Source organism: Cannabis sativa, chromosome 6, assembly GCF_029168945.1.
Source record: "Cannabis sativa cultivar Pink pepper isolate KNU-18-1 chromosome 6, ASM2916894v1, whole genome shotgun sequence".
Taxonomy (NCBI): Eukaryota; Viridiplantae; Streptophyta; class Magnoliopsida; order Rosales; family Cannabaceae; genus Cannabis; species Cannabis sativa.
Window position 1 is genome coordinate 48,639,113 of NC_083606.1, and position 24,081 is coordinate 48,663,193.

General features: G+C 35.0%; 7 non-coding genes across 7 annotated transcripts; all 7 read right to left on the reverse strand.

Moving 5' to 3' along the window:
- Nucleotides 1-872: 872 nt before the first annotated feature.
- LOC115696142 (small nucleolar RNA R71) lies at nt 873-979 on the reverse strand. The gene has a single exon (XR_004007733.1). It is a non-coding gene; the product is annotated as a small nucleolar RNA R71 (small nucleolar RNA).
- Nucleotides 980-3,072: 2,093 nt separating this feature from the next.
- LOC115696001 (small nucleolar RNA R71) lies at nt 3,073-3,179 on the reverse strand. Its single transcript, XR_004007605.1, has one exon. It is a non-coding gene; the product is annotated as a small nucleolar RNA R71 (small nucleolar RNA).
- Nucleotides 3,180-5,261: 2,082 nt separating this feature from the next.
- LOC115696146 (small nucleolar RNA R71) lies at nt 5,262-5,368 on the reverse strand. The gene has a single exon (XR_004007737.1). It is a non-coding gene; the product is annotated as a small nucleolar RNA R71 (small nucleolar RNA).
- A 2,100-nt stretch (nt 5,369-7,468) lies between these two features.
- LOC115696141 (small nucleolar RNA R71) lies at nt 7,469-7,575 on the reverse strand. The gene has a single exon (XR_004007732.1). It is a non-coding gene; the product is annotated as a small nucleolar RNA R71 (small nucleolar RNA).
- Nucleotides 7,576-19,563: 11,988 nt separating this feature from the next.
- LOC115696145 (small nucleolar RNA R71) lies at nt 19,564-19,670 on the reverse strand. Its single transcript, XR_004007736.1, has one exon. It is a non-coding gene; the product is annotated as a small nucleolar RNA R71 (small nucleolar RNA).
- A 2,097-nt stretch (nt 19,671-21,767) lies between these two features.
- Nucleotides 21,768-21,874, reverse strand: LOC115696164 (small nucleolar RNA R71). The gene has a single exon (XR_004007756.1). It is a non-coding gene; the product is annotated as a small nucleolar RNA R71 (small nucleolar RNA).
- Nucleotides 21,875-23,974: 2,100 nt separating this feature from the next.
- Nucleotides 23,975-24,081, reverse strand: LOC115696158 (small nucleolar RNA R71). Its single transcript, XR_004007749.1, has one exon. It is a non-coding gene; the product is annotated as a small nucleolar RNA R71 (small nucleolar RNA).

Consider the following 24,081-nt stretch of genomic DNA (forward strand, 5'->3'; position numbering starts at 1 on the left):
TCATTTTCTGGTTTGATGTTTTTAATTGCAGTTATGAACTAAACTCTTTGAGATTTGGGTGGTTATGAACCCTTGTATGGACTAGTGTTTTTATTTTGCAATGATTAAGTAATCTTGACTTACTTCAATTAGTTGTGATGAAATTTTGAATGAATGTTAATTTTTGGCCATCTTTAACATTTAGCAAGCTAGATCTTACTTGGAAAAGTAAGACCTAGTTGAACTCCTCTAATTGATGCATGATTTTTACCTTCTCTTTTAGGTATTAATAAGTAGTGAAATAGGAATATTTTGCTATCATGCATAACTAAAGTTTGATGCTTTATTGGGCTATTTGTGATCTAAACTGATGTAAGAATGCATTGTGAGATTATGAATAGTTTATTGCAAGTTTTGGAAAAAGCTTGCAGGTTTTTTTGAAATTTGTTAACTCTGCCAGGATTGCTGGGTCATTGTTGGGTCATTGCTGTATCAACTAGGACATACAAGTGGAAATTAATCACCCAAGTCTATTTCCAAATCTGAAATTATCACCACTTTAATCACTTTTAGCTTCTTATTTTTAGTTTATTGAGTTTAAAATATTATTTTTCAAGTTTAGAATACAAGTTGAAATGCTCCAAACCATGGGGCAATTCAGCGGGATGCCAACTGAAGATCCTCACCTCCATCTCCGTTCATTCTTGGAGTTGAGTGATTCTTTTAAGATCCATGGAGTGAGTGAAGAGGTGTTAAGGTTGAAGCTATTTTCGTTCTCACTACGAGACCGAGCTAGATCATGGCTCAACACTTTGCCTCCTGATTCTATTACCAATTGGAATGCCCTTACTGAGAAGTTTCTAAGGAAATACTTTCCTCCTACTAGAAATGCAAAATTCAGAAGTGAGATAATATCTTTTCAGCAACTTGAAGATGAGTCCACAAGTGATGCGTGGGAGAGGTTTAAGGAATTTTTGCGAAAGTGTCCACATCATGGCATTCCACATTGTATACAAATGGAGACATTTTACAATGGCTTGAACGCAGCTTCTCGAATGGTGTTAGATGCATCGACCAATGGTGCTATTTTTTCGAAGTCTTACAAGGAAGCATTTGAGATTTTGGAGACCATTGCAAGTAACAACTACCAATGGTCCAACACAAGACATCCAACAAGTAGAAAAGTGGCGGGGGTCCTTGAGGTAGATGCAATAACGGCTTTGACAGCTCAAATGGCTTCCACGACGAATGTTTTAAAGAATTTGAGCATTGGGAACGCTAAAAATATTCAGCCAGCTGCTCCCATTCAAAGTGATGATGTCTCATGTGTGTTTTGTTGAGAAGGGCATGTGTTTGAGAAGTGTCCCTCTAATCCAGAGTCCGTTTGTTACATGGGAAATCAGAATTTTAATAGAAACAATGGGGCATTCTCAAATTCTTACAATCAAGCATGGAAGAATCATCCTAATTTGTCTGGGGCGGTCAAGGAGCAAGCTCAAGAACCACACCAGCCCAAGGAAGACAAGCATATCCACCGGGTTTTTCACAATAACCCCGACCTTCACAACATGCTCAAAATTCCCAACTGAGTTCTTTGGATAGTCTAATGCGGGATTATATGGCCAAAAATGATGCAGTGATACAAAGTCAAGCTGCCTCTCTTCGAAACCTTGAGTTACAACTTGGATATTTGGCCAATGAATTAAAAGCTAGGCCGCAAGGTTCTTTGCCTAGCGACACGGAAAATCCAAGGAGGGATGGGAAGGAACAATGCAACGCCATTCAGCTAAGGAGTGGTCAGAATAAGAAAAATTCTGAGGAGGAAATAAAGGGTAGTGGGGAGCCCACTTCAATCCAAACTGACGAAAAATTGAGTACCAAAACTGTCCAGGAATTTGCTGATATTAGACCAGTTGATACAGCAAAGGGTCAGCAATCTGATAGTCAGCAATCCGCACCGTTATGTTCTAGTCCTAAACCACCCGTTCCATTTCCTCAAAGATTTCGAAAATAGCAGCAATATGGGCAATTTAGGAAGTTTTTGGATGTGTTGAAACAGCTCCATATCAAGATTCCCTTGCTTTATCAACTGGGACATACAAGTGGAAATTAATCACCCAAGTCTATTTTCAAAATCTGAAATTATCACCACTTTAATCACTCTTAGCTTCTTATTTTTAGTTTATTGAGTTTAAAATATTATTTCTCAAGTTTAGAATTAAGGTTAAGAATTTCGCTCTTGAATTAATTTGTTACTTTGTTTTACTTTTTATTTGAAATTATTGGAATTCCTCTTAGTTTATTTTGCATTATTTAGTAAAAAATCCCTGTGGAGGCAAACTTTGATTACTTATCATTGTATTACTTGTTTGTGATTGTGTACACTTGCGCAATTATAAATCAATATAAATTTTCACAACAAGTTTTTGGCGCCGTTGCTGGGGACTTTAAGTTCTAAATTTTGTTTTATCAACTAATTGACATTCTAATAATTTTTTTGTGCTTTAAATCTTGTTGGTTGTTCTTTGAAATCTCAGGTATCTATAGTGTATGAACCAACAAGAGGACTTTGAACTTCCTCCTATTGACCCCGAGATTGGACGCACATTTCGAAGAAGAAGAAGGGTTCAAAAGGCTAAGGGCCGAGAAATCATGGCTGAGAATCTTGATGTTGATGGGATTGCTCAACAAATTGTTAATCCCATCATATTGGCAGATGATCGAGCAAGGGCTATAAGGGAGTGTGCTGCCCCCATGTTTAATGAGCTCATTTCAGGCATTGTGAGGCCTGAAATACAAGCACCGCAGTTTGAGATCAAGCAAGTGATGTTTCAAATGCTCCAAACCATGGGGCAATTCAGCGGGATGTCAACTGAAGATCCTCACCTCCATCTCCGTTCATTCTTGGAGGTGAGTGATTCTTTTAAGATCCAAGGAGTGAGTGAAGAGGTGTTAAGGTTGAAGCAATTTCCATTCTCACTACGAGACCGATCTAGATCACGGCTCAACAATTTGCCTCCTGATTCTGTTACCAATTGGAATGACCTTGCTGAGAAGTTTCTCAGGAAATACTTTCCTTCTACTAGAAATTCAGAATTCAGAAGTGAGATAATATCCTTTCAGCAACTTGAAGATGAGTCCACAAGTGATGCGTGGGAGAGGTTTAACGAATTTTTATGAAAGTATCCACATCATGGCATTCCACATTGTATACAAATGGAGACTTTTTATAATGGCTTGAATGCAGCTTCTCGAATGGTGTTAGATGCATCGGCCAATAGTGCTATTTTGTCGAAGTCGTACAACGAAGCATTTGAGATTTTGGAGACCATTGCAAGTAACTACTGCCAATGGTCCAACACAAGAGCTCCAACAAGTAGAAAAGTGGCGGGGGTCCTTGAGGTAGATGCAATAACGGCTTTGACAGCTCAAAGGCTTCCATGACGAATGTTTTGAAGAATTTGAGCATTGGGAACGCTAAAAATATTCAGCCAGCTGCTCCCATTCAAAGTGATGATGTCTCATGTGTGTTTTGTGGAGAAGGGCATGTGTTTGAGAATTGTCCCTCTAATCCGGAGTCCGTTTGTTACATGGGAAATCAGAATTTTAATAGAAACAATCGGGCATTCTCAAATTCTTACAATCAAGCATGGAAGAATCATCCTAATTTGTCTTGGGGGGGGGGGGGTCAAGGAGCAAGCTCAAGAACCACACCAGCCCAAGGAAGAAGAGCATATCCACCAGGTTTTTCACAGCAACCCCGACATTCACAACATGCTCAAAATTCTGAACTGAGTACTTTGGAGAGTCTAATGCGGGATTATATGGCCAAAAATGATGCGCTGATACAAAGTCAAGCTGCCTCTCTTCGAAAGCTTGAGTTACAACTTGGACATTTGGCCAATGAATTAAAAGCTAGGCCGCAAGGTTCTTTGCCTAGCGACACGGAAAATCCAAGGAGGGATGGGAAGGAACAATTCAACGCCATTCAGCTAAGGAGTGGCAAGAATCTGAAAAATTCTGAGGAGGAAATAAAGGGTAGTGGGACGCCCACTTCAATCCAAACTGACGAGAAATTGAGTACCAAAACTGTCTAGGAATTTGCTGATACCAGACCAGTTGATACAGCAAAGGGTCAGCAATCCGCACCGGTATGTTCTAGTCCTAAACCACCCGTTCGATTTCCTCAAAGATTTCGAAAACAGCAGCTATATGGGCAATTTAGGAAGTTTTTCGATGTGTTGAAACAGCTCCATATCAATATTCCCTTGCTGTATCAACTAGGACATACAAGTGGAAATTAATCACCCAAGTCTATTTTCCAAATCTGAAATTATCACCACTTTAATCACTTTTAGCTTCTTATTTTTAGTTTATTTAGTTTAAAATATTATTTCTCAAGTTTAGAATTAAGGTTAAGAATTTTGCTCTTGAATTAATTTGTTACTTTGTTTTATTTTTTATTTGAAATTATTGGAATTCCTCTTAGTTGATTTTGCATTATTTAGTAAAAAGTCCCTGTGGAGGCGAACTTTGATTACTTATCATTGTATTACTTGTTTGTGATTGTGTACACTTGCGCAATTATAAATCAATATAAATTTTCATAACAAGTTTTTGGCACCGTTGCCAGGGACTTTAAGTTCTAAATTTTGTTTTATCAACTAATTGACATTCTAATAATTTTTTGTGCTTTAAATCTTGTTGGTTGTTCTTGGAAATCTCAGGTATCTATAATGTATGAACCAACAAAAGGACTTTGTACTTGGTCCTATTGACCCCGAGATTGAACGCACATTTCGAAGAAGAAGAAGGGTTCAAAAGGCTAAGGGCCGAGACATCATGGCTGAGAATCTTGATGATGATGGGATCACTCAACAAATTGTTAATCCCATCATATTGGCAGATGATCGAGCAACGGCTTTAAGGGAGTATGCTGCCCCCATGTTTAATGAGCTCAATTTAGGCATTGTGAGGGCTGAAATACAAGCACCGCAGTTTGAGCTCAAGCTAATGATGTTTCAAATGCTCCAAACAATGGGGCAATTCAGCGGGATGCCAACTGAAGATCCTCACCGCCATCTCCGTTCATTCTTGGAGGTGTGTGACTCTTTAAGATCCAAGGAGTGATTGAAAAGGTGTTAAGGTTGAAGCTATTTCCATTCTCACTACGAGACCGAGCTAGATCATGGATCAACACTTTGCCTCCTGATTCTGTTACCAATTGGAATGACCTTGCTGATAAGTTTCTCAGAAAATACTTTCCTCCTACTAGAAATGCAAAATTTAGAAGTGAGATATTGTCTTTTCAGCAACTTGAAGATGAGTCCACAAGTGATGCGTGGGAGAGGTTTAAGGAATTTTTGCGAAAGTGTCCACATCATGGCATTCCACATTGTATACAAATGGAGACTTTTTTATAATGGCTTGAATGCAGCTTCTCGAATGGTGTTAGATGCATCGGCCAATGGTGCTATTTTTTCGAAGTCTTACAACGAAGCATTTGAGATTTTGGAGACCATTGCAAGTAACAACTACCAATGGTCCAACACAAGAGCTCCAACAAGTAGAAAAGTGGCAGGGGTCCTTGAGGTAGATGCAATAACGGCTTTGCCAGCTCAAATGGCTTCTGTGACGAATGTTTTGAAGAATTTGAGCATTGGGAACGCTAAAAATATTCAGCCAGCTGCTTTCATTCAAAGTGATGATGTCTCATGTGTGTTTTGTGGAGAAGGGCATGTGTTTGAGAAGTGTCCCTCTAATCCAGAGTCCGTTTGTTACATTTGAAATTAGAATTTTAATAGAAACAATGCGGCATTCTCAAATTCTTACAATCAAGCATGGAAGAATCATCCTAATTTGTCTTGGGGGGGGGGGGGTGTCAAGGAGCAAGGTCAAGCACCACACCAGCCCAAGGAAGACAAGCATATCCACCGGGTTTTTCACAACAACCCCGACATTCACAACATGCTAAAAATTCCCAACTGAGTTCTTTGGAGAGTCTAATGCGGAATTATATGGCCAAAAATGATGCGATGACACAAACTCAAGCTGCCTCTCTTCGAAACCTTGAGTTACAAGTTGGACATTTGGCCAATGAATTAAAAGCTAGGCCGCAAGGTTCTTTGCCTAGCGACACGGAAAATCCAAGGAGGGATGGGAAGGAACAATGCAACGCCATTCACCTAAGGAGTGGCAAGAATCTGAAAAATTCTTAGGAGGAAATAAAGGGTAGTGGGGAGCCCACTTCAATCCAAACTGACGAAAAATTGAGTAACAAAACTGTCCATGAATTTGCTGATACCAGACAAGTTGATACAACAAAGGGTCAGCAACCTGACAGTCAGCAATCCGCACCGGTATGTTCTAGTCCTAAACCACCCATTCCATTTCCTCAAAGATTTGGAAAGAGCAGCAAGATGGGAAATTTAGGAAGTTTTTGGATGTGTTGAAACAGCTCCATATCAATATTCCCTTGCTGTATCAACTAGGACATACAAGTGGAAATTAATCACCCAAGTCTATTTTCCAAATCTGAAATTATCACCACTTTAATCACTTTTAGCTTCTTATTTTTAGTTTATTTAGTTTAAAATATTATTTCTCAAGTTTAGAATTAAGGTTAAGAATTTTGCTCTTGAATTAATTTGTTACTTTGTTTTATTTTTTATTTGAAATTATTAGAATTCCTCTTAGTTGATTTTGCATTATTTAGTAAAAAGTCCCTGTGGAGGCGAACTTTGATTACTTATCATTGTATTACTTGTTTGTGATTGTGTACACTTGCGCAATTATAAATCAATATAAATTTTCATAACAAGTTTTTGGCGCCGTTGCCGGGGACTTTAAGTTCTAAATTTTGTTTTATCAACTAATTGACATTCTAATAATTTTTTGTGCTTTAAATCTTGTTGGTTGTTCTTGGAAATCTCAGGTATCTATAGTGTATTAACCAACAAAAGGACTTTGTACTTGCTCCTATTGACCCGGAGATTGAACGCACATTTCGAAGAAGAAGAAGGGTTCAAAAGGCTAAGGGACGAGACATCATGGCTGAGAATCTTGATGATGATGGGATCACTCAACAAATTGTTAATCCCATCATATTGGCAGATGATCGAGCAAGGGCTTTAAGGGAGTATGCTGCCCCCATGTTTAATGAGCTCAATCCAGGCATTGTGAGGCCTGAAATACAAGCACCGCAGTTTGAGCTCCAGCTAGTGATGTTTAAAATGCTCCAAACAATGGGGCAATTCAGCGGGATGCCAACTCAAGATCCTCACCGCCATCTCCGTTCATTCTTGGAGGTGTGTGACTCTTTAAGATCCAAGGAGTGATTGAAGAGGTGTTAAGGTTGAAGCTATTTCCATTCTCACTACGAGACCGAGCTAGGTCATGGCTCAACACTTTGCCTCCTGATTCTTTTACCAATTGGAATGACCTTGCTGAGAAGTTTCTTCGGAAATACTTTCCTCCTACTAGAAATGCAAAATTCAGAAGTGAGATATTGTCTTTTCAGCAACTTGAAGATGAGTCCACAAGTGATGCGTGGGAGAGGTTTAAAGAATTTTTGCGAAAGTGTCCACATCATGGCATTCCACATAGTATACAAATGGAGACTTTTTGATAATGGCTTGAATGCAGCTTCTCGAATGGTGTTAGATGCATCGGCCAATGGTGCTATTTTTTCGAAGTCTTACAACGAAGCATTTGAGATTTTGGAGACCATTGCAAGTAACAACTACCAATGGTCCAACACAAGAGCTCCAACAAGTAGAAAAGTGGCAGGGGTCCTTGAGGTAGATGCAATAACGGCTTTGACAGCTCAAATGGCTTCCATGACAAATGTTTTGAAGAATTTGAGCATTGGGAACGCTAAAAATATTCAGCCAGCTGCTTTCATTCAAAGTGATGATGTCTCATGTGTATTTTGTGGAGAAGGGCATGTGTTTGAGAAGTGTCCCTCTAATCCAGAGTCCGTTTGTTACATGGGAAATCAGAATTTTAATAGAAACAATGCGGCATTCTCAAATTCTTACAATCAAGCATGGAAGAATCATCCTAATTTGTCTTGGGGGGGGGGGGTGTCAAGGAGCAAGGTCAAGCACCAAACCAGCCCAAGGAAGACAAGCATATCCACCGGGTTTTTCACAACAACCCCGACATTCACAACATGCTAAAAATTCCCAACTGAGTTCTTTGGAGAGTCTAATGCGGAATTATATGGCCAAAAATGATGCGATGATACAAACTCAAGCTGCCTCTCTTCAAAACCTTGAGTTACAAGTTGGACATTTGGCCAATGAATTAAAAGCTAGGCCGCAAGGTTCTTTGCCTAGCGACACGGAAAATCCAAGGAGGGATGGGAAGGAACAATGCAACGCCATTCACCTAAGGAGTGGCAAGAATTTGAAAAATTCTGAGGAGGAAATAAAGGGTAGTGGGGAGCCCACTTCAATCCAAACTGACGAAAAATTGAGTAACAAAACTGTCCAGGAATTTGCTGATACCAGACAAGTTGATACAGCAAAGGGTCAGCAACCTGACAGTCAGCAATCCGCACCGGTATGTTCTAGTCCTAAACCACCCCTTCCATTTCCTCAAAGATTCGGAAACAGCAGCAAGATGGGCAATTTAGGAAGTTTTTGGATGTGTTGAAACAGCTCCATATCAATGTTCCCTTCCTGTATCAATTGGGACATACAAGTGGAAATTAACCACCCAAGTCTATTTTCCAAATCTGAAATTATCACCACTTTAATCACTTTTAGCTTCTTATTTTTAGTTTATTGAGTTTAAAATATTTTTTCTCAAGTTTAGAATTAAGGTTAAGAATTTTTCTCTTAAATTAATTTGTTACTTTGTTTTATTTTTTATTTGAAATTATTGGAATTGCTCTTAGTTGATTTTCCATTATTTAGTAAAAAGTCCCTGTGGAGACGAACTTTGATTACTTATCATTGTATTACTTGTTTGTGATTGTGTACACTTGCGCAATTATAAATCAATATAATGTTTCACAACAAGTTTTTGGCGCCGTTGTTGGGGACTTAATGTTGGAAATTATTTTACCAGGATCTTACATCTACTCACAAGTATGTTTATTAACATCCTAAATAAGAACTTTCTAAAACGATGAAATAAACACATATAAAGTTTAGGAAACCTTACATTGGGTGTAGCGGAATTAAATGACTCCTTCCGTTCAGATATCTAGCCCTTGATTCCTTTCTGTAGCAGAGCATTAACAATATCTGAACCTGGATCTCTTTCTCTGAATCCTTGATGCTGAAACTCCTTTGCTGATGATCTTTCTTCACGATCTTCCTCACTATGATTGAGGTATTGCTTGATGTGTGTGGGCACTACTCTAATCACTAAGGATTTCGAAATATTGAAGAAGAAGAGAGAGAGAGTGGTCAGCTAAAGATAGGGAGAGAGAAGGCTCAGTTTTTTCTGATTCAGAAAGTGTTAGAAGAAAAGTCTTATTTTCCTGAAGCCTTCACTATCTATTTATAGCATTCCACTAGGGTTAGATTTGAATTATATGGCATTAAAATAATGAAAAAATCAACTTAAAATAGCTACAAAGGTGGCCGGCCATGCACTTAGTGGATTGGGCCTTGCTTTTTGCAATTTTGCAATTTTAACACCTTTTGTGTCTGATTTTCTCAAAAATGCCAATTTCCTAATTCAACCATTTAAATGCCAATTCTAACTATTTAATAACTATAAATAATTATTAAATAATATTGTCATTTATCATATTTATTAATCGATTGTTATAATCCTAATGTGATCAATTATCCTCTATATGAATGATCTACACAGTAAAGGGATTAAATTACCGTAACACCCTACTATGTATTTTATCCTTAAAATACTTGACCCCGTATAAATGATATTTCAGCTTATGTGAAATGAGATCTCCACCATTTATTTTTGTTTGGTCAAGCTCGAAGGAGATCATCCTTTGCTTACTATTCGCCAGATAGAAGCTATAGATTCCATGTTTATGCTAGCGCTCCCACTCAATTGCACTACCGTGTTCCCAAAAGGTACGTATCACCCTGACTTAAAAGTAGGCTTAACTAACAATTCAAGGAACACGAATAGCCTTTCAAGATTGGGCCTAATCATAACAGGATTAAGATCATTTGATCTAGGATCAACTAGGCGATATTGACTTGAATAGATTTTACGGTAAGTTTAATTAAATCTAAGTCAAAGTTCAATATCGGTCCCTTCCGATGCATACTCCATGCATCCAACCTCAGCTTTACTTTAACCAATGCTCTGGAAAGAACATAGCACTTCTCCAAATGCAAGTAAACTCTGTTGTAGATTATCATATCAGTAAAACCCTATGTCTGATAAATCTAGGAAACTTTATTCACAAAGTCATGTTTACTTTCCAATGTGTTGACGGCACAATAAACAGGATCAAGTATGTGAAAAGGGTTTCAGATGAATCTATACATTATGTACATATAATCATGAAATAAATCATGTGAACCATGCAACATTAAATGTTATTTCTGATCTATATTAATAAGTAAATCTTATTATATTGAAATGAGTTTTATTTAGGGCATAAAACCCAAAAAACTCCCACTTGCACTAATATAAAACAAAAAGTGCGTTTCAAATAATCTCAACACCTTGATATACAAATCAAGTGTAGTAGTAGTAAACTCCTCGTAATAGGATCTGAAAGGTTTAATTAACCACAACCTTTTCTCCACTATTACTCTTCCTTTAATCACAAAATCATTGATAATGTGAAATTCCTCTCTATATGTCTACTCTCTTGGGATACTGGATTCTATATCTTTGGCAACTACTTTTGGTTAATCAGGAAATTAACACTAGTAGTTTAAGGCAATTTGGAATGATGCCAAAAATGTATAGAACTTTCCTTAGACTGAATAAGTTCCTTTCCTGCAACCTTAACATTCAGTCCCTCTCTGGTAGACCTAGAGACTTCAGATAGGTTTTTACACTTCTCCAAAATCACTATTCCACCCCCAGAGTAACCACCATCTTATCAGAAAGATTTACTAGCACAAAGGCAAATTTCAAAATCTGATATGGTGTAGTCTAAGAGTTTTAAACACACCCTTATAGACTAACATATAGTTCCTCTTCTTTATCTTAAGATTTACTTGATTGTCTTCCAATGTTCTTCTCCTGGATTAATCTGATAGCTACTCATTACTCCTACTCAACAGCAGGTGTCTGGTCTAAGGCATACAAAAGCATATCTAAGACCTCTCACTGTTGATATAAGAAATTCTTTCATGGCTTTATCTTTTCTGGAATAGTTCAGACTTTTCCTTAGATAAATAAAATCTATACCTAAGAAGTTGTGAAGCTTCTATAGATTGCCATTAGAAAGAAAATGCTTCAGCATCTTACTAAAGTAAGTTGCTTGCATTAGAGTAAGTAATTACCAGGTATATCACAACCCATAGGTTTAGATAAACTCAAACCTATAATACTAGGAACAGGAAGTTTGTTAAGTCCATAGAATAGACTTATTAACTAAAATTTCCTTTTATGTCCTTGTAATAGAAAACTTTAGGTTATTCCATGTGAATGGATTAAACCATAGTTCCATTGGCTTTTCTTCTTAGTTTCTTATCTTGACAATCCATTACTTGTTTGAACTCACAATGGATTTTAATCACTAGTGTCTCCCAAGTCATAAGAAGGTGAGTTCCTAGAAACTCTCCCACTACGACAAGGTACCGTGAATTATGTCGAAGAAAACTAAATGGTATTGATCTCTTCGGTTGTGACAAGACAACAGAGGCAGTGGGATCATCATATATCAAATAAGATGATAGAACACTTTTGGAATCAAGAATTAAATATCTCCTTTATTTGCTACTTGTTTTTCAGACTTAGTCATTTTCTTAGAAAAGTAGTATTTGTTTGAACAAACACTTTCTTATCTATTGACAATGGGATGGTCCACCCCTAATCACTTAGAATAGCTAACAAACCATGGTTAACAGTTCTAGCTTTTCTTAAGATTTTGATTAGGTCATCCATGAATCTAGTAATGATTTACATTAAGTACCCAACCATTACATCATTCTGAAATTGTATTACCATAGAAGGATTTAGGCAACGACTAGTAACTAATCATCAATATGCAACTCAAAATTTCTTGAGAGGTAAGTTTGGATATAATTCAAAAATCAATTTAATGATCTTTGAACTGCATATCTACTAACTATTTCTCCACCCCTATCAGTTCTTAAGATCTTTAATCACTTACCATAATAGTTTTAACCATTGCTAGAAATCAATGAAATTTTCAAACATTTCAAATTTCATGCTAAAAGGTATAATCTAGAGTTATCGTTTTAAGAATACAACGAAAAAAAAAACTCATATCCACCCCTGAATGTACGTTTATCTGCGAATGAGATGAACTACTTTCAGTGGATATAGGCATATTAAGTCTTTGCAGAGATTGATCTTGTCAAAATCATTATGAACAAGATACAAATGCCATAGATTAAAAAAAATAGTAGTGTCTTTTGATGACATAGGTTTATAAAAGAATTTTAGAATAGTGCAAGTGGATCCTGTCACAGAATACCTAACTCATATTCCATACAGTTTTAATCCATTAATAGAAGATGGATATTAAACACTTGAGAAAGTGTAACTGTATTGTATTCTGGAATTAGAGATATAAGAAAATTTCTGTTTGGATTCTAAAATTAAAGTCAAAGACTTAAATTCAACCAAATATAATGAGTAATTCTTTCTTGGACCACCACTACTAATACAAACTCTAAGTCAGATTTGCCCATACAAGTAGGAGATTTCTAAGATTGAGGATTTATATCAATTGGGAATAGAATTTCGGGATTATAATCATATGCGTCATTTAATTTCTTAAGAGAAAATATAATGACATGAAATGATTTATAGACCATTCATCCAATGATATGTTTTGAAGCTAATTCGAAATGAATAAGCTAAGAGGAATTAGGATAATTTCGTTTATAAATAAGAATCCAACGATGCTTCGATTAGCGAAAGACAAAGTAATCTTATTTATGTAATCTTCTTGTTTCATATTGTAAAAATACTAGTCTAAGGTGTCATCAATTGATGAACAGTTAGATGTCGCATATACAATACTTATCTTTCGAGATCTTACACTATTATGTATGTCTAATGGTGAAAATCCATTAGGGATTTATCTCATTAGAAAAACAAACATGTTAGACCAACAATGAAGATTCGAAATTAAACTACAACTTAATAACAGAAAATAACATGGTTCAATATAAATTCATACACAATTCAGAAATTATAAACATATAGCAAGTAGGAATGACTAGTGAAAATACTAAAACATACAATCCTAAATAATTTCCAAGGTTTTCAACAAACTGATACACTGTCCCGGTAGGCGAGAGTCAAAGCATCATTTATTGAATAGAGTTGTCAGCTCATCTAAAATAGAAACCATTCTAGGAACCTTTTATTCGATCAAAATAAGAATCCAACGTTGTCCCGGTAGGCGAGAGTCAAGGTTATTCTCATTTTATGAGCTTCCACCATTGTTTCATCTTTCATAAGTTTATCTCTAAGTAGTCACCGTTGGGGAGAGTCTAATAGAGACGAAAACTTACAAAACACTTATCAAATGAAATCTTACGGTGTTAAATGCGTTCAACGAATAACCATCCATAGGGGGACGAAGTCTAGCGTCTCGAGGTTATATTGAAAATATTTAACTTTTGTAAGACCAACAATGGAGATCGAATATCTTAATAATAATTAAGCTCATTATTTAAAGTGAGTTGTATTTTCTTTGATTCTCTTTATTTAATCTATTTATTTTAAATATATATTTATTTAAAATTTCCAATTTATAATGAAAAATTCTAAATATAAATTTTAATTTAATATTTATAAATTTTACTTAGATGGATATAAAAATAACATGAATTATTTCCATCTTAGTAATAATTTCCAATAAATATTTAGAAAAATATTCAATTTAAGTTGTTACAAAATTAATATAAATTAATTTACAACTCAAATTTAATTTTCTATAAATATATATTGCATTTCGAAAAATTAAAGTATTTAAGAATACAATTTTCGAAAATGCATGTTAAAATAAAAAATTAATCCTGGAAAAATTATTCTAATTTAATGTTGGCCCAAAATTAATTAATAAAATTAATTTACAACAAAAAATATAATTTTCCTATTTAATTAAATATATAAGAAAAATTTCAAACATTTAAGTATGATGATGAAAATCAACTTAAATATTAATTTTCTATTTAATTAAATACACTAGAAAAATACTTCAAGCAAAAATATCATCTATCTAGATTTTCCTTTGACTAATTAATTCAATTTCTAATAATATACTTTAATTCAATTTATTTTAAATTAATCAATAAATGAAAAAATCATTCATTTAAGTTGATTCATGAATTAATTAAAATAAATAATTAATTTACAACTTAATCTATTTTTCAAGATAAAATTCGAAATTCTAGCATTTAAGAAATGCAATTTCGAAAATTGATTAATAAAATAAAGAAAAAAATATATTTTGAAAATTATTTAAATTTAGTTGAAAAAATAAATTTCAACTAAAAATAATTTTCTATTTAATTAAATGTCATGAAAAAGAAATATTTAAGTATGATGATAAAAATCAACTTAGATATTTAATTTTCAAATTAACTAAATGTATTAAATTCAAGAAATAAATAATTAAGTGTAGAGAAGGCTTAATTATTAATCTCTAGTTTAATACTAGGAAAAATATACTTAAAATAAATTGTACCAAAATTAATTAATAAATAATAAATTTCACAATGTATGATATTTCCTATTTAATATTAGAAATAATAAGTAGTCTAGAAATAACTATCTAGAAAATATCTTATTTGACTAAGTATCTTTTCCACAAAATTTGAAAAAATATCTAATTTAAGTTGTATTAGAAAAAATCTAGAACTTAAATATTTTCAAATTTAAATTTAATTAAATATCAAAAATTAAGTTGTAACCACTTAATTTGAAAATATTCCATTTAAGTTAATATTTGAAAAGATATTAACTTAAAAAATATCTAAAATATTCCATTTTAAGTTAATATTCGAAAAGATATTAACTTAAAAAATATCTAAAGAATCTTAATAACCAATGCCTAAAATTCCTCAACTTAATTTTGAAATTTGAAATTCAAAAGATATTCAGATTTAAGTTGGTTAGTTGTAGATAACTAAATATCAACTTAAATAAGAATATTTAATGAAAAATTTAAATTAAGTTCCAGAAAGAATCTAGATGGTTATAATTCTATATTTAATTAAATACAAGAAAATACATATAGTTTAGCTTAGAATAAAAAATTCCTTAAACTATAATTTTCTTAAATTAATTTCAAAATAAATTAAATTAATTATGTTGCTAATCAATTTTTATTAGGTTAAACTAGTGTAATTAACCTAGTACAGTTGTTCAAATCAGGCAAATGGGCCTTCACAATTGGGGTGGTTCATGTGAGGGGGTGCTGGGTTCAGTATGTCGTACCCACTTCTATGGCTCCCAAATCTCACACAAGGCCCAAAAGAGAGGAATTTAACCTTAATAAGAACAACTGTTATTAATTGAATAGGCCCCAAAACTAAATGGGCCTAAATAAATTCTATCAAGAACTATGATAATTTATTTTAACAACAACAACCTATATGTATCTATAATCAAATTAAACACATAGGCTCACACAGGCACACTTTGGATGGGTCCTATCATGTTGCTAGGTCATACACAGATGAAAGAAGATTGTAAATATACATGTTACAAATTATTAACTTGACCAAGGGAGCCATCAAATCATTAGATCTGGCAAAAAGTAACCATGGCTATTTGCAATCAAGTAATAATAGGTTTTGAAAACTTACACATAAGCTAAAACACATACTCCTGCAACAAGGTTACTTGGATGTAGGATTTATTTAATTTTAAATTAAATATTTAATTTCGAAAATAATTAATTAAATAAAAAAAATTTCGAAAAAATTTGACAAATTCGAAATTTTTTAAAAATTTAAATTTAAAATTAAACCTACAATTTTTGAAAAATTAGGTTTCAACCAACCTAAATATCATTTCAAAATTTGCTAACTACTTTTAAAAATTAAATGTTATTTTAAAAACAGAAATTAAATAAAAATTAGAAAAGATAAATGAAATATCTTTTCAGATTTTAAATTTAATTTGAATAAATAAAATAAAAAAATGTAAAAGTTAGCAAAATATCTTATATCTATTTAAAATTACATGATTATAAATATCTTATTTTAAATTTAAATAAGGTCAAAATATGTAAAAAGATTTAATTTAAAAAAAATATATAAAAAATCTGACCTTAAATTTAAAAATAAGATAAGATATAATCAAATTTAAAAATAAGATAGATTTTTAAGCAAGAAGATAGATACTAATTCTATTCAAATTCAAATTACACTAATATCTTGAATTAAATTTAAAAAAAAAAATTAAATTAATTCAAAATGATAATTAGAATTGAATTAGGAATAGTAATTGTATATATTGAAAACCATACAAAAAATCGGAAGTTAATTCCATGAAAAAGCATGAAAAACGAAGAAAAACGAAAAAATTGTGAACTGTACGGACAGTTCTGCGATCGCAGGAAAATTTCAGCACAGCCCCGATTTTTTCAAATCTTCAAAAATTCATAACTAATTCAAATAAAATCCAAATTGAGTTCTGTAAAAGGCTAACTTGCTTAATTTTTTCCATACTATCCAATAAAAATAATTCCAGAAACAGAATCGCAATTATTTTTCACGAAAATTTACAAACATCAATCAATCATCAAATAACACTCAATACAACATGATACCATCCAAAGAACATACAAACAATCGTTTTAAAGTCTAAATTTCTTGAAAGTAAATCAATTATCATGGCTCTGAGGCTAGTTGTTGGAAATTATTTTACCAGGATCTTAGATCTACTCACAAGTATGTTTATTAACATCCTAAATAAGAACTTTCTAAAACGATGAAATAAACACATATAAAGTTTAGGAAACCTTACATTGGGTGCAGCGGAATTAAATGACTCCTTCCGTTCAGATATCTAACCCTTGATTCCTTTCTGTAGCAGAGCATTATCAATATCTGAACCTGGATCTCTTTCTCTGAATCCTAGCCTTGATGCTGAAACTCCTTTGCTGATGATCTTTCTTCACGATCTTCCTCACTATGATTGAGGTATTGCTTGATGTGTGTGGGCACTACTCTAATCACTAAGGATTTCGAAATATTGAAGAAGAAGAGAGAGAGTGGTCAGCTAAAGATAGGGAGAGAGAGTGGTCAGCTAAAGATAGGGAGAGAGAAGGCTCGATTTTTTCTAATTCAGAAAGTGTCAGAAGAAAAGTCTTATTTTCCTGAAGCCTTCACTATCTATTTATAGCATTCCACTAGGGTTAGATTTGAATTATATGGCATTAAAATAATGAAAAAATCAACTTAAAATAGCTACAAAGGTGGTCGGCCATGCACTTAGTGGATTGGGCCTTGCTTTTTGCAATTTTGCAATTTTAACACCTTTTGTATCTAATTTTCTCAATAATGCCAATTTCCTAATTCAACCATTTAAATGTCAATTCTAACTATTTAATAACTATAAATAATTATTAAATAATATTGTCATTTATCATATTTATTAATTGAACCATACAAAGTATCATAATTAACAAATATGCCCCTATAAACTCTTTCTTTACAATTTCGCCCTTACTTAGTGAAAAATTCACAAATAGACATAGTCTAATTTGAGAATTATAATTGATTAATCAAAACCAATTACATGAGTCTTACAAGCAATATTATCTCAACTAGTGGGGGGACCATGGGTCTATATAACCGAGCTTCCAATAAGTAGATCAAGAATTTAGCACTAAAATTCACTAACTTATTAATTCTTCGTTGAATCCACGCATAGAACTTAGAATTGCACTCTCAGTATATAGAATGCTCTATATGTTCCACCATATAGACACATCATTAGTTATCCATTGTTATAATCCTAATGTGATCAATTATCCTCTATATGAATGATCTACACAGTAAAGGGATTAAATTACCGTAACACCCTACTATGTATTTTATCCTTAAAACACTTGACCCCGTATAAATGATATTTCAGCTTATGTGAAATGAGATCTCCACCATTTATTTTTGTTTGGTCAAGCTCGAAGGAGAACATCCTTTGCTTACTATTCGCCAGATAGAAGCTATAGATTCCATGTTTATGCTAGCGCTCCCACTCAATTGCACTACCGTGTTCCCAAAAAGTACGTATCACCCTGACTTAAAAGTAGGCTTAACTAACAATTCAAGGAACACGAATAGCCTTTCAAGATTGGGCCTAATCATAACAGGATTAAGATCATTTGATCTAGGATAAACTAGGCGATATTGACTTGAATAGATTTTACGGTAAGTTTAATTAAATCTAAGTCAAAGTTCAATATCGGTCCCTTCCGATGCATACTCCATGCATCCAACCTCAACTTTACTTTAACCAATGCTCTGGAAAGAACATAGCACTTCTCCAAATGCAAGTAAACTCTGTTGTAGATTATCATATCAGTAAAACCCTATGTCTGATAAATCTAGGAAACTTTATTCACAAAGTCATGTTTACTTTCCAATGTGTTGACGGCACAATAAACAGGATCAAGTATGTGAAAAGGGTTTCAGATGAATCTATACATTATGTACATATAATCATGAAATAAATCATGTGAACCATGCAACATTAAATGTTATTTCTAATCTATATTAATAAGTAAATCTGATTATATTGAAATGAGTTTTATTTAGGGCATAAAACCCAACACTTAAGTTCTAAATTTTGTTTTATCAACTAATTGGCATTCTAATAATTTTTTGTGCTTTAAATCTTGTTGGTTGTTCTTTGAAATCTCAGGTATCTATAGTGTATGAACCAAAAAGAGGACTTTGAACTTGCTCCTATTGACCCCGAGATTGAACGCACATTTTGAAGAAGAAGAAGAAGGGTTCAAAAGGCTAAGGGCCGAGACATCATGGCTGAGAATCTTGATGACGATGGGATTGCTCAACAAATTGTTAATCCCATCATATTGGCAGATGATCGAGCAAGGGCTATAAGGGAGTATGCTGCCCCCATGTTTAATGATCTCAATCCAGGCATTGTGAGGCCTGAAATACAAGCACCGCAGTTTGAGATCAAGCTAGTGATGTTTCAAAAGCTCCAAACAATGGGGCAATTCAGCGGGATGAAAACCGAAGATCCTCACCTCCATCTCCGTTCATTCTTGGAGGTGAGTGACTCTTTAAGATCCAAGGAGTGATTGAAGAGGTGTTAAGGTTGAAGCTATTTCCATTCTCACTAAGAGACCAAGCTAGATCATGGCTCAACACTTTGCCTCCTGATTCTGTTACCAATTGGAATGACCTTGCTGAGAAGTTTCTCAGGAAATACTTTCCTCTTACTAGAAATGCAAAATTCAGAAGTGAGATATTATCTTTTACGCAACTTGAAGATGAGTCCACAAGTGATGCGCGGGAGAGGTTTAAGGAATTTTTGCGAAAGTGTCCACATCATGGCATTCCACATTGTATACAAATGGAGACTTTTTTGTAATGGCTTGAATGCAGCTTCTCGAATGGTGTTAGAAGCATCGGCCAATGGTGCTATTTTTTCGAAGTCTTACGACGAAGCATTTGAGATTTTGGAGACCATTGCAAGTAACAACTAGCAATGGTCCAACACAAGAGCTCCAACAAGTAGAAAAGTGGCGGGGGTCCTTCAGGTAGATGCAATAACGGCTTTGACAGCTGAAATTGCTTCCATAACGAATGTTTTGAAGAATTTGAGCATTGGGAACGCTAAAAATATTCAGCCAGCTGCTCCCATTCAAAGTGATGATGTCTCATGTGTGTTTTGTGGAGAAGGCCATGTGTTTGAGAAGTGTCCCTCTAATCTGGAGTCCGTTTGTTACATGGGAAATCAGAATTTTAATAGAAACAATGCGGCATTCTCAAATTCTTACAATCAAGCATGGAAGAATCATCCTAATTTGTCTTGGGGGGGGGGGGTGTCAAGGAGCAAGGTCAAGCACCACACCAGCCCAAGGAAGACAAGCATATCCATCGGGTTTTTCACAACAACCCCGACATTCACAACATGCTAAAAATTCTCAACTGAGTTCTTTGGAGAGTCTAATGCGGAATTATATGGCCAAAAATGATGCGATGATATAAAGTTAAGATGCCTCTCTTCGAAACCTTGAGTTACAACTTGGACATTTGGCCAATGAATTAAAAGCTAGGCCGCAAGGTTCTTTGCCTAGCGACACGGAAAATCCAAGGAGGGATGGGAAGGAACAATGCAACGCCATTCACCTAAGGAGTGGCTAGAATCTGAAAAATTCTGAGGAGGAAATAAAGGGTAGTGGGGAGCCCACTTCAATCCAAACTGACGAAAAATTGAGTAACAAAGCATCCGGGGAATTTGCGATCCGCAGACCGATACGGCAAAGGGTCGGCAACCCGACGAAAAGAATCCGCACCGGTATGTTCTAGTCCTAAACCACCTGTTCCATTTCCTCAAAGATTCGGATACAGCAGCAAGATGGGCAATTTAGGAAGTTTTTGCATGTGTTGAAACAGCTCCATATCAATATTCCCTTGCTCTATCAACTCGGACATACAAGTGGAAATTAATCACCCAAGTCTATTTTTCAAATCTGAAATTATCACCACTTTAATCACTTTTAGCTTCTTATTTTTAGTTTATTGAGTTTAAAATATTATTTCTCAAGTTTAGAATTAAGGTTAAGAATTTTGCTCTTAAATTAATTTGTTACTTTGTTTTATTTTTTATTTGAAATTATTGGAATTGCTCTTAGTTGATTTTATATTATTTAGTAAAAAGTCCCTGCGGAGACGAACTTTGATTACTTATCATTGTATTACTTGTTTGTGATTGTGTACACTTGCGCAATTATAAATCAATATAAATTTTCACAACCAGTTTTTGGCGCCGTTGTTGGGGACTTTAAGTTCTAAATTTTGCTTTATCAACTAATTGGCATTCTAATAATTTTTTGTGCTTTAAATCTTGTTGGTTGTTCTTTGAAATCTCAGGTATCTATAGTGTATGAACCAACAAGAGGACTTTGAACTTGATCCTATTGACCCCGAGATTGAACGCACATTTTGAAGATGAAGAAGAAGGGTTCAAAAGGCTAAGGGCCGAGACATCATGGCTGAGAATCTTGATGATGATGGGATTGCTCAACAAATTGTTAATCCCATCATATTGGCAGATGATCGAGCAATGGCTATAAGGGAGGATGCTGCCCCCATGTTTAATGAGCTCAATCCAGGCATTGTGAGGCCTGAAATACAAGCACCGCAATTTGAGCTCAAGCTAGTGATGTTTCAAATGCTCCAAACAATGGGGCAATTCAGCGGGATGCCAACTGAAGATCCTCACCTCCATCTCCGTTCATTCTTGGACGTGAGTGACTCTTTAAGATCCAAGGAGTGATTGAAGAGGTGTTAAGGTTGAAGCTATTTCCATTCTCACTACGAGACCGAGCTAGATCATGGCTCAACACTTTGCCTCCTGATTCTGTTACCAATTGGAATGACCTTGCTGAGAAGTTTCTCAGGAAATACTTTCCTCCTACTAGAAATGCAAAATTTAGAAGTGAGATATTGTCTTTTCAGCAACTTGAAGATGAGTCCACAAGTGATGCGCGAGAGAGGTTTAAGGAATTTTTGCGAAAGTGTCCACATCATGGCATTCCACATTGTATACAAATGGAGACTTTTTTATAATGGCTTGAATGCAGCTTCTCGAATGGTGTTAGATGCATCGGGCAATGGTGCTATTTTTTCAAAGTCTTACGACGAAGCATTTGAGATTTTGGAGACCATTGCAAGTAACAACTGCCAATGGTCCAACACAAGACCTCCAACAAGTAGAAAAGTGGCGGGGGTCCTTGAGGTAGATGCAATAACGGCTTTGACAGCTCAAATGGCTTCCATGACGAATGTTTTGAAGAATTTGAGCATTGGGTCGCTAAAAATATTCAACCAGCTCCTCCCATTCAAAGTAATGATGTCTCATGTGTGTTTTGTGGAGAAGGGCATGTGTTTGAGAAGTGTCCTCTAATCCGGAGTCCGTTTGTTACATGGGAAATCAGAATTTTAATAGAAACAATGGGGCATTCTCAAATTCTTACAATCAAGCATGGAAGAATCATCCTAATTTGTCTTGGGGGGGGGGTGTCAAGGAGCAAGGTCAAGCACCACACCAGCCCAAGGAAGACAAGCATATCCACCGGGTTTTTCACAACAACCCCGACATTCACAACATGCTAAAAATTCCCAACTGAGTTCTTTGGAGAGTCTAATGCGGAATTATATGGCCAAAAATGATGCGATGATACAAACTCAAGCTGCCTCTCTTCGAAACCTTGAGTTACAACTTGGACATTTGGCCAATGAATCAAAAGCTAGGCCGCAAGGTTCTTTGCCTAGCGACACGCAAAATCCAAGAAGGGATGGGAAGGAACAATGCAACGCCATTCACCTAAGGAGTGGCAAGAATCTGAAAAATTTTGAGGAGGAAATAAAGGGTAGTGCGGAGCCCACTTCAATCCAAACTGACGAAAAATTGAGTAACAAAACTGTCCAGGAATTTGCTGATACCAGACCAGTTGATACAACAAAGGGTCAACAACCTGACAGTCAACAATCCGCACCGGTATGTTCTAGTCCTAAACCACCCGTTCTATTTCCTCAAAGATTCAGAAACAGCAGCAAGATGGGCAATTTAGGAAGTTTTAGGATGTGTTGAAACAACTCCATGTCAATATTCCCTTGCTGTATCAACTGGGACATACAAGTGGAAATTAATCACCCAAGTCTATTTTTCAAATCTAAAATTATCACCACTTTAATCACTTTTAGCTTCTTATTTTTAGTTTATTGAGTTTAAAATATATTATTTCTCAAGTTTAGAATTAAGGTTAAGAATTTTGCTCTTAAATTAATTTGTTACTTTGTTTTATTTTTTATTTGAAATTATTGGAATTGCTCTTAGTTGATTTTCCATTATTTAGTAAAAAGTCCCTGTGGAGACGAACTTTGATTACTTATCATTGTATTACTTGTTTGCGATGGTGTACACTTGCGCAATTATAAATCAATATAAATTTTCACAACAAGTTTTTGGCGGCGTTGTTGGGGACTTTAAGTTCTAAATTTTGTTTTATCAACTAATTGGCATTCTAATAATTTTTTGTGCTTTAAATCTTGTTGGTTGTTCTTTGAAATCTCAGGTATCTATAGTGTATGAACCAACAAGAGGACTTTGAACTTGCTCCTATTGACCCCGAGATTGAACGCACATTTTGAAGAAGAAGAAGAAGGGTTCAAAAGGCTAAGGGCCGAGACATCATGGCTCAGAATCTTGATGATGATGGGATTGCTCAACAAATTGTTAATCCCATCATATTGGCAGATGATTGAGCAAGGGCTATAAGGGAGTATGCTGCTCCCATGTTTAATGAGCTCAATCCAGGCATTGTGAGGCCTGAAATACAAGCACCGCAGTTTGAGCTCAAGCTAGTGATGTTTCAAATGCTCCAAACAATGGGGCAATTCAGCGGGATGCCAACTTAAGATCCTCACCTCCATCTCCGTTCATTCTTGGAGGTGAGTGACTCTTTAAGATCCAAGGAGTGATTGAAGAGGTGTTAAGGTTGAAGCTATTTCCATTCTCACTACGAGACCGAGCTAGATCATGGCTCAACACTTTGCCTCCTGATTCTGTTACCAATTGGAATGACCTTGCTGAGAAGTTTCTCAGGAAATACTTTCCTCCTACTAGAAATGCAAAATTCAGAAGTGAGATATTGTCTTTTCAGCAACTTGAAGATGAGTCCACAAGTGATGTGTTGGAGAGGTTTAAGGAATTTTTGCGAAAGTGTCCACATCATGGCAT